Source organism: Megascapheus bottae, chromosome 6, assembly GCF_031878675.1.
Source record: "Megascapheus bottae isolate mThoBot1 chromosome 6, mThoBot2.hap1, whole genome shotgun sequence".
Taxonomy (NCBI): Eukaryota; Metazoa; Chordata; class Mammalia; order Rodentia; family Geomyidae; genus Megascapheus; species Megascapheus bottae.
In genome coordinates, this window is record NC_143514.1 from 3,214,308 (window position 1) to 3,223,474 (window position 9,167).

The 9,167-nt window shown below is 44.3% G+C and overlaps 1 protein-coding gene across 1 annotated transcript in view; it reads right to left on the reverse strand.

Moving 5' to 3' along the window:
- Tbx15 (T-box transcription factor 15) overlaps nucleotides 1–9,167 on the reverse strand; it is an 83,932-nt gene that overhangs the window by 74,351 nt on the left and 414 nt on the right. The window lies entirely within an intron of this gene.

The window sequence follows — 9,167 nt, forward strand, 5'->3', positions numbered from 1 at the left end:
CCCAAAATGGAGCTTCCTATGTGGGCCAAAGAGAGTTCTTGGTATTTTAGTGATCTTGGTTAACTATAAGAGCTGAGTTCTTCTTAGCTGAGACCCCTGTGAGAGCCTGTCATAGCAGTTTCCTGATACGGTACAGCGAGGGAATCACACGGAGGCTTGCATACGAGGAACACTCTATAGCCGACATCCAGTCAAGAACTTTCTTCCACAATGGCAATATCCAGATATGTGACCTATGCACAAACAAATGTCATTTGCTGGAATCAACTTACTTCATCACCTCAAGAAAATACCTAAGAAAAGGAACATGAAGGAGGAAAACTTTCTCTGGGTACATGGTTTCAGGAGCGGGTGTGGAAGGATGAGAGCTCCCTCATGGTGGGCTGGAAACAGGGGATGGGGAGCAGACAGACACATAGACACACAATCAGACACATAGACACACAATCAGACACACAGACACACAGAGGGGCATAGAAAGAGAGAGACAGACAGACACACGAGGTGGGCAGAGAGAGACAGAGACACAGAGAGAAAGACAGAGTGTGGGGACACCCAGGATCTTACTAGATCCTCCATATAGCACTCCAGGCAGGCAACCAAGCCTTTAGCACATTGCCTTTAGGGGACATTTCCTACCAAAACATAACAGCCTCCATCTTCTGACTCCATTTCCCACATCAGCTCACAGAAAGGACACTAGGACATGAAGGGCTTTTTGTTTTCTAGAACATTCCATACCCATCTCCCAAAAGAGGCTCCAATGCATCACAAGGCTGGTACTGAGCTGACAAGATAGTAGACAAGATAGTAGAATGACAGACAGGTGGAGGAAGAAAAGAAGGGAAGGAAGGCCCTCAAATAGATACAAAAAAAAAAAAACCTTAAACTCCTTCAAAGTCTGTACCTATACCCCTGCCCAAATATTGCCCTTGTCTAGAATAGAGCTTGAGTTCTCAGTACTCACTGGGGACGAGCCACACAGCTGCGGAGGCTTCACAATCTGGGCAGGGAAACAGACAGGCAGGGAAAAAGAAGAATGCAGTTGAGCCCCAAAGAAAAAAATGTTAACATCCGAAACCAATTCACCCACACAGGCTGTAGAGCATTAAACCAGCTCTACATCACACCTCATCACCCCAGCACTTGCCCAACACACACACACACACACACACACACACACACACACAAATGTGCGGTCACATAAACACACACATACACCCACATGCACACACAATTCCCTTTCCTTTAGTCATCAGGTCGACCTGTATCTAGGGAGTCACTTCTGCAATCCTTGCCACCCAGAAACAATCTCACAGAGATACTGTAAATCTCTGTGCTGTCGCACTCTGATCTGGCTAATTCACTGTGCACCAGAGGGGATCGGAGGTTCCCAGAATTGAATTCTGGTCTTGGAGCCAGTGTGCTCTATGCTGATGGAAAATACAGTCAAGAGGCCTGGCTAGCCAGCTGTGGGCCTCTCAGAATCTCTATTTCCCATTGGACAAGACTCACTAATTGGATCAAGTAAATCACCCAAGATTGCAGCTCTCATTGGATCCTCTGCCATGCCCTGTATTTCAAGAGCTTGTCTCCAGGCAGGCACCAGTGACTTGTGCCTGTAATCCTAGCTACTCAGGAGATTGACATCTGAGGATCATGATTCAAAGCCAGCTCAGGTAGAATAGTCCATGAGACTCTTACCTTCAATTAACCAGCAAAAAGCTGGAAGTGGGGGAATGACTCAAGTGATACAGCACTAGAGTTGAATGAAAAAGCTGATGGACAGACAGCACCCAGACCCTTCAGACCCCAGCACTGGCAGTTTATGAAGGAAAGAAAAGGAGAGAGAGAGAGAGAGAGAGAGAGAGAGAGAGAGAGAGAGAGAGAGAGAGAGAGAGAGAGAGAGAGAGAGGAAGAAAGATTGGTTCCACATATGCTCCTTGGGAAAGGAAATGGTTCCTGAGCTTCATAGACTTCTGTGCTACACAAGCAGATCAAATTCCATCCATCAGTTGGCTGACCAGTAGGAGAAAGCGAAGCTCTGAAACAGAAGTAAGGGTTTACATCTTCCCCTTCCTGACTTCTAAGCACCACTGTCCTATCCTTGGCCACAACAGGCAGAATTCTTAACAGACTGCACAATTAAATGGCCAAGAAATGCATTAATGTTTAAAAGTCCAAGCTCAGAAATTGGGGGAGGTAATGGGTGTAGATTTTCTCCAAATCCCTGATGGAGACACCAGATTTCCCTAGAGAAGAAGGTTCCTTGGGAATGAGAGGGAAAGTGACAGAAAGACAGTGAACAGGTGGACCAGAAAACACACACACACACACACACACACACACACACACACACACACACACACACACAGGAACCCGCTACTAAGATGTCTGCAATTCACTCCTAACTTCTCCACTATGTGGCAGCCACTCAAGGGAAAAGGGTTCATTCAGAATGTTTATCAAGATGAGGGATTTCCGCAAATAACTAATTTCAGACCAACAGCCTGCTCTCCACGGAGCTGTTACACACTTTGAAGAGCCAACGTCACTCAGAGGTTAAGGTCAAAGCTGTGACTGGAAGAGAAGATGAGCACATTTGTGGCTATTCCAGGCAGTTTCCTAACCTACCCTGCATGAAGACAAGAAGCCGCTATGGAAGTCAGAGTGTCTTCCTTTACAAATTCAAACCCTGGCAAAGGGATTTCAGACTTTGCTGACTTTGAAAACAAAACAAAACTTAGTAGTACTAAGAAATCATCCATTGCTAGTCACTGCCACTGGTAAGTTTCCAAGCTCTTCCATTTTGAATCAGTGCGACTCCATTCATTCTGCTGTGAATGGAGAAAGAAATGGGGGGGGGGGGAAGTAATCAGTTTGTTTCTCCTGAATTTCAGAGGCAGGAATTTTAGATGTGACTCAGTCTGTAGCCACTACCCTTCGCACACTGAGAGTTCTGTGCAGAGAGTTCAAGCAGAGCTGAAGACTTCACAGGACCCAATGCCAGGAACCCAGCTCCCTTCCTCTGCGGCTACAGGAAACCCTTTGCCCACAGAAGCCACTTTAAGAGCAGATTATATCTAGCACTGGTGGATCAAAGCTGGAATCCTGGCTACTTAGGAGTCTAAGTCCTGGAAGATTGCAGTTCAAAGTCAGTGAGGGCAGAAAAATCCAGTAAACTCCATCTCCAAAATAACCAGCAAAGAACAGGATTAGAGGCACGGCTCAAGTGGTAAAGCACCAGCCAAGCAAGCTAAGCGAGCACAGGAAGCCCTGAGTTCAAAACCTAGACCTACTAAAAAAAAAAAAAAAAGGCAGAGCTTTAGGAAAATTAATAACAACAAACCAAAAGGGTAAAAACCCCCAAAACATAAGTAAGCTCTTATTTATGATTCCATGGCTTCCCTTTGGGGAACAGCAAAAGTAGCCGACGTGAATTCCCATCACATCCTGAGCCACAGAGAGCTAGATTGAAATTCCAGCCAGGCTACTTAAACTGAACGAGACCTGTGTGAGTCTTGGCAAGTTATTTAATCTGTGGAGCCTCAATTTCCTGCTGAGTAAAACGGGGAAACAATAATCTCCCACGGAGCTCTTCTGGGTGCATGTAATGAGAGAATTTGGGTAGACCCATGGGTGCAGTGTCTGATACCCAGTCTGAATCTATGGAAGCCGTGGTGGTGAATTGTAAGCTCTCTGAGCTCAGACAACGCTCATCCAATTTGAAAAGCACTGGAATGTCTACGGGAGTCGACACAGGATGGAGTCTAATTTGAAGATTGAGACATAAAGAAGCACAGAGAAGTACAGGCTCCTTCTCTCCCTCTGTTGCCAGTAAACAGCATAAACAAGTCTAGGAGTAACCCAAAAAAAATTAAATAGTAAACTATTAAATTCAAGCTTCTGGGGTTTTTTTCTGAAAGGAAAAATATCATGGGAAAACCAGGATGGCCCTGGATTTGAACATGAGACTGGGGCTTTGGGGACTTCTTTTCAAACACCTATGCTAGGTGTTGGTGGCTCACACCTGTAATCTGAAATACTTCAAAGGCTGAGATCTGAGGATTAAGTTTTAAAGCCAACCTAGACAAGAAAGTTCATGAGACCCCTATCTCTGATGAAAACAAAAAGCAAAAAGCTGAAAGTGGAGGTGTGGCTCAAGTGGTAGAGTACCAGCCTGAAGTGTGGAAAAAGCCAGGGTCAGTGTACCTTGAGTTCAAACCTCAGTACTGGTACAAAAAGGGGGGTGGGTAAAAGATTAACCCAGGCTCTTCTCTCATACTCAGCTTAATTACAGATTTTCCTTTAACTACTTGTGTTCATATCCTCTCCCTGTCTCTGTCTCTGTCTCTGTCTCTCTCTCTGTCTCTCTCTCTCTCTCTCTGTCTCTCTCTCTCTCTCTCTCTCTCTCTCTCTCTCTCTCTCTCTCTCTCTCTCTCTCCCTCCTCCCTCCCTCTCTCCCTCCCTCCCTCAGTCCATCTCAATACTTCTGTCTCTCACATTCATCTTTTACTACAGCCTCAACCAATTGGTGCAAGTGTCTCTTTTTGCCCAGAATGCTGGGGTGCCATAAGACTAGATCTATACAAAGAAAGAATGCACCTGGTCATTTCCTATGAGGCAAAGGCTGGCTTTCAGAGGGTTTCTGGGATATGGGTAGAAATGTCAGCGACTAACCAAAGCAAAGCAAACGCATGCTGGCATGCTGTGTTACTCCCCTTCCCGGAACCCAGGCAGACTCTTCAGTCCTCTTTGAGCCTGCCCTCACTTCTGAATCCCCAGCCCATGCCCTCCCTCCCACCCTGGCTGTTCTCTGTGTCCTGGCTGTTGGTGTCAATGCAAGCCTGAATAGCAGCAGTGACTCCAGCTCAGCACCATGTCACCCTGTCTGCTGCATGTGCTCAGACAACCACAGGTGTCCAGCCATAGGTGATAAACAGAGAGGGTCCCACTAGTGTCCCAAGCACCCCCTTACAGCAAAAGAATGGAGGAGATTGCAGCAGACCCCGATGGATCACTGTCGGCACCAATCACTTATCCAAGCTCAACTCACCTGTGGCCATATCCCTTTTCCTGAGTGCATACTATCCCATCTGATCTTCATACCCTCTTAAAATGCCAGTTTCACAGCTGAAAGAAATGAGGTTCAAGATTAACTTGCCCACAGTCATACAATTAGAAAGTAACCAAACCAGAGCTTGCACATGAGCAGTGAGCTTTTAATCATGGGACTACATAGTGAATGTGTTTATTTCATCAAACCAGCCAGGAACCAGTGACTCACTCCTGTAATCCTAGCTACTCAGGAGTAGCTGAGACCTGAGGATGTCGGGTCAAAGCCAGCAGAGGCAGAAAAATCCTGAGATGATTCTTCTCTAATTAACCAGCAGAGAACCAGAAGTGGAGCTGTGACTCAAGGAGTACAGCTCTAACCTTAAGCAAAAACAGATAGATAGATAGATAAATAGATAGATAGATAGATAGATAGATAGATAGATAGACAGACAAACAGCTCAGGGACAGTGCCTAGGTCCTGAGTTCAAGCCCTGGGACTGGCAACAACAACATCAACAACAGTAGTAGTATAATACCAGCATCTATCTCTGCCAGGTACCATTGGCTCATTTCTGTAATCTGAGGTTCAAAGCCAGCCCAGGCAGAAAAGTCCTTGAGACTATCCAATAACCAACCGAAAGAGCTAGAAGTGGAACTGTGACTCAATCTTCAATAAAAACAGCTCAGGGACAGTACCCAGCTCCTGAGTTCAAGCTCCAGAACCTATACAAAAAGAAAAGGAAAGAAGAGTAGCTACCTCCTAAGAGTTTTTGATGTTTAGATGTGCTACTATTATTAGTTGAAATGTGTATGTGTGTGTATGTATCTGCACGTGTGAGTATCCTACACATACAGATTAGCACAATGGCTGGCATATAATCTATGAAACGTGACTGTTTTGACATATTATAACTGTACACATTGTGCTATCGCTTATTACATTCTTATTTATTAGAAGGTTTCTCCATACCAGCCCACTGTACTAAGGTCTAGACAAAAGAAATGAAGGGTCTCAGCCTCTGGAAGTTTATCGAATAGTAAGGAGAAGACAACCAGTAAATCGACACCATCTGTGATTACAGGAGTCTGCACAGAGCTGTGGAAAGCAAGAGCCTTAAATGAGGTGAGAGCCACCTTGGACTACAGAAACCTGTAAGGAAATAAAGCCTCACCACACAAGAAACATGAGAAACTCTGCTCCCCGCTCGGTATGCTGGGCCTGGCCTGACCCTGCTCTCCAGTTCAGCTGCTATGAATAGAGGTTTTGAATGCTAAGCTGTCTTGTGCTCTATCTTGTTGACAAGCGTTTTGCCTGTTACTAAGTCATCCTTTTAGCGATCTCATATCTCTGCCAGATCAAGATCTCGGCTTAGCAGACTAGACATGGAAAATAGTTACAGCAGGCTCAAATAGTAATGGACGGTGGGTAACTCTTATTTATTTAGGCCACAAATTCAATTCACCAGGAACTATCATTTTTCTCCATCTTCATGTTTTCCTCCAACATGGAGAATTTCTTTTGTTATTTCTGGGACTTAACGAAGAATAGCCTATTTCCTTTCAATTTGTAAATCCTTGAGACGCCTTCCGATGTGGTTTTACAGGAAACAACAGGTTATTTCTCACCCAAAAGACTAGAATTAACAGGCCTGAAATTCTCAACATGTGATATGAAGTTCAGCTTTTTTTCAAGAGCTTGATGAAAGTAGCTAGTTTGAACTCTAAAGAAAAAAAAATATATATATATAGGTGCTCTATTGCTAAACTGTTATTTTCTATAACTGTAAGAAAATGTCTATTGTTCCAAGAAGTGAAGAAAAAGGCCAAGTGTAACCAAGGTATAAGAGGAGAAGATGCTAAGATTTTTCTGTCTGGGTTTTATGTGCTGGCACTAGCACTTGAACTTGGGGACTGGTTGCTCTCCCTTCTACTTCTAGCTTTTTGCTAGTTATTTGAAAATAAGACTCGCATGGGCTTTCCTACCTGGGCTGGCTTAGAACCTCTACCCTCAAATCTCAGCCTCCTGAGTAACTTGGGTAGCGGGCATGAGTAATTGGTGCCTGGCTAAATGCTAACATTTTTTAAACAAAAGTTAACAGCATCACGAAATCTTATAGCTAAAGGAGCTTCGTGTTTCATTTGCGCCCAGCTCCTTCGTCTCACCAGTTGAGGCCTCTCCAGTGACTCTGAAACGATTTTAAAACATTTTTCCAACATTAATATGTCTGCCTGTGTATATCCCTGGTTCCAACATAAATGCTAAAGATAGCACTAGAATCTAGGTCTCCTAATTAATACAGCCCAGCTGTGTCTTCCTACAGGAATGCATGGACTCAATACAGAATAGAAAGGTTTGTGGTCAAAAGCTTTGCAGTATAGGAAAGACGAAATAAGCAACTAAGATTTCTGAAAGGATTATTCAGTTCTCCTCTGCAAGCTTCTTTATGCCTTTCATTTTTGAAACTAATGCTTCAGGGGGGAAAAGGTGCATAATTACAGCTCTGCTTAGTCTTAACTGCCAAAAAAAAGCAAATTATTAATTAAGCTCCTGTATTGAGGAAACTGAGCCCAGCCAAAACCTTCGTGCATTCAGTTATTGGCACAAACACTTGGTCCTCCCTCTGTGAAATGTCAATCAGTCAATACTTTTTCTTTTTCTGATTTTTTACGTATTTCTTTTTAAAATTATCTTTTGCAGTTGTGCAAAGGGGTTTCAATTCAACATGTCAATTTATAAATACAATGAATGCATCCTTGTGCCCTTGTCTCTCCTAGCCCCACTCATGTCTTTAATTTACCTGATTCCGTTTTCACATCTATGCTATGCGTTGAATATTTTGACTGTATGTACCCACTCCATCAGGAAGTTGAAATTGTTTTTTCTATAGTAAGAATGGAAGTTCTGAAGCACACAACTCACCTAACAGCAGGTGAGATCTGGCCCCTTCACCTCTGAGCAGAGAGAATGCTCTAAGCTTAGCTCCGAGGCAAATCCACTCCACTGCTGCTCATTCTCTGTGTAAAATGAGTGGTTGCTCTTTGAAAAACATAGTTACTAACCCCCGCTCTGGTGGCTCACGCCTGTAATCCTAACCACTCCAGATGAGGTTGCAATCTGAGGATGGAGGTTCAAAGCAGTGGGATGGGGGAGGATGGGAGGAAAGTTCATGGGACTCATGGCTCAAGTAGTAGAGGACCAGCCATGAGTTGGAAAAAAAATACAGAAAAGAGCTGAGGCCCTGAGTTCAAGTCTCAGTATAGCCACATATACAAAGAATTGAAGCATTTCTTGTTTAAACGGCACACTCGCATCAGTACGACAAACAGAATCTTTCAGGAACCCCTCACACAAGCGAACTCACGTGGAAATTTTCTTTTGCTTTCATTTTTTTTTTTGAACCAGACTGACTACAATATTTACGGACCCTAGAATTACCCATTTGGAAATGGTTAAAGATAAAGTTCTGCAGGCCGAGGGATTCTTGGTTTCTAATTGCTAATGTTTGAAGTCGCTTTGAGTCCTTGGAAATTTGCTCAGTCTGATGAAAGCAAAATTCAAACTCCCCTCAGGGCGAGAGGTGCAAGATCCTTTTTCATTTGCTGGGTTTTGAGGGGTCTGATTTTTGTTGTTTGTTGATTTTTTGTGGGAGGGGGGAACTGTCTTTTAACAGGGTTCCCTGACCTCACCCCCCCATACACACACACACTCACACCCGCTATCCCAGGACCCTCACATATTTCTCCGGGTGCAATTAGAGCTAAGAGACACACAGCCCAGAGCCCCGTGGGCCGCGGGCGAGCGCAGGACCTGGCTCTTCACTACAGGACGCAGAAGGTCACTTCTGCCTGGTAAACATCGCTGCTCAATTTTCCCAGCGATGGGTTCACATACAGGAAGAATAGAATCCCGTTCTGCGCCTGATTTTTTTCTTAAGGAGAAAAGTGGACAGTTTCAAAGTTATTCGGGAAGAAAATCAATTCTCTCTGAGCCCTTTTACCTGGGCTTTGTTCTTGGCTAGGAAACAGCAGAGATCTCAGCGGTGAGGGAAGAAAAGAGGGCAGGACTGAAGGATCCCGTCTAGGGGAAACTCAACTATGATTAGTTCCGA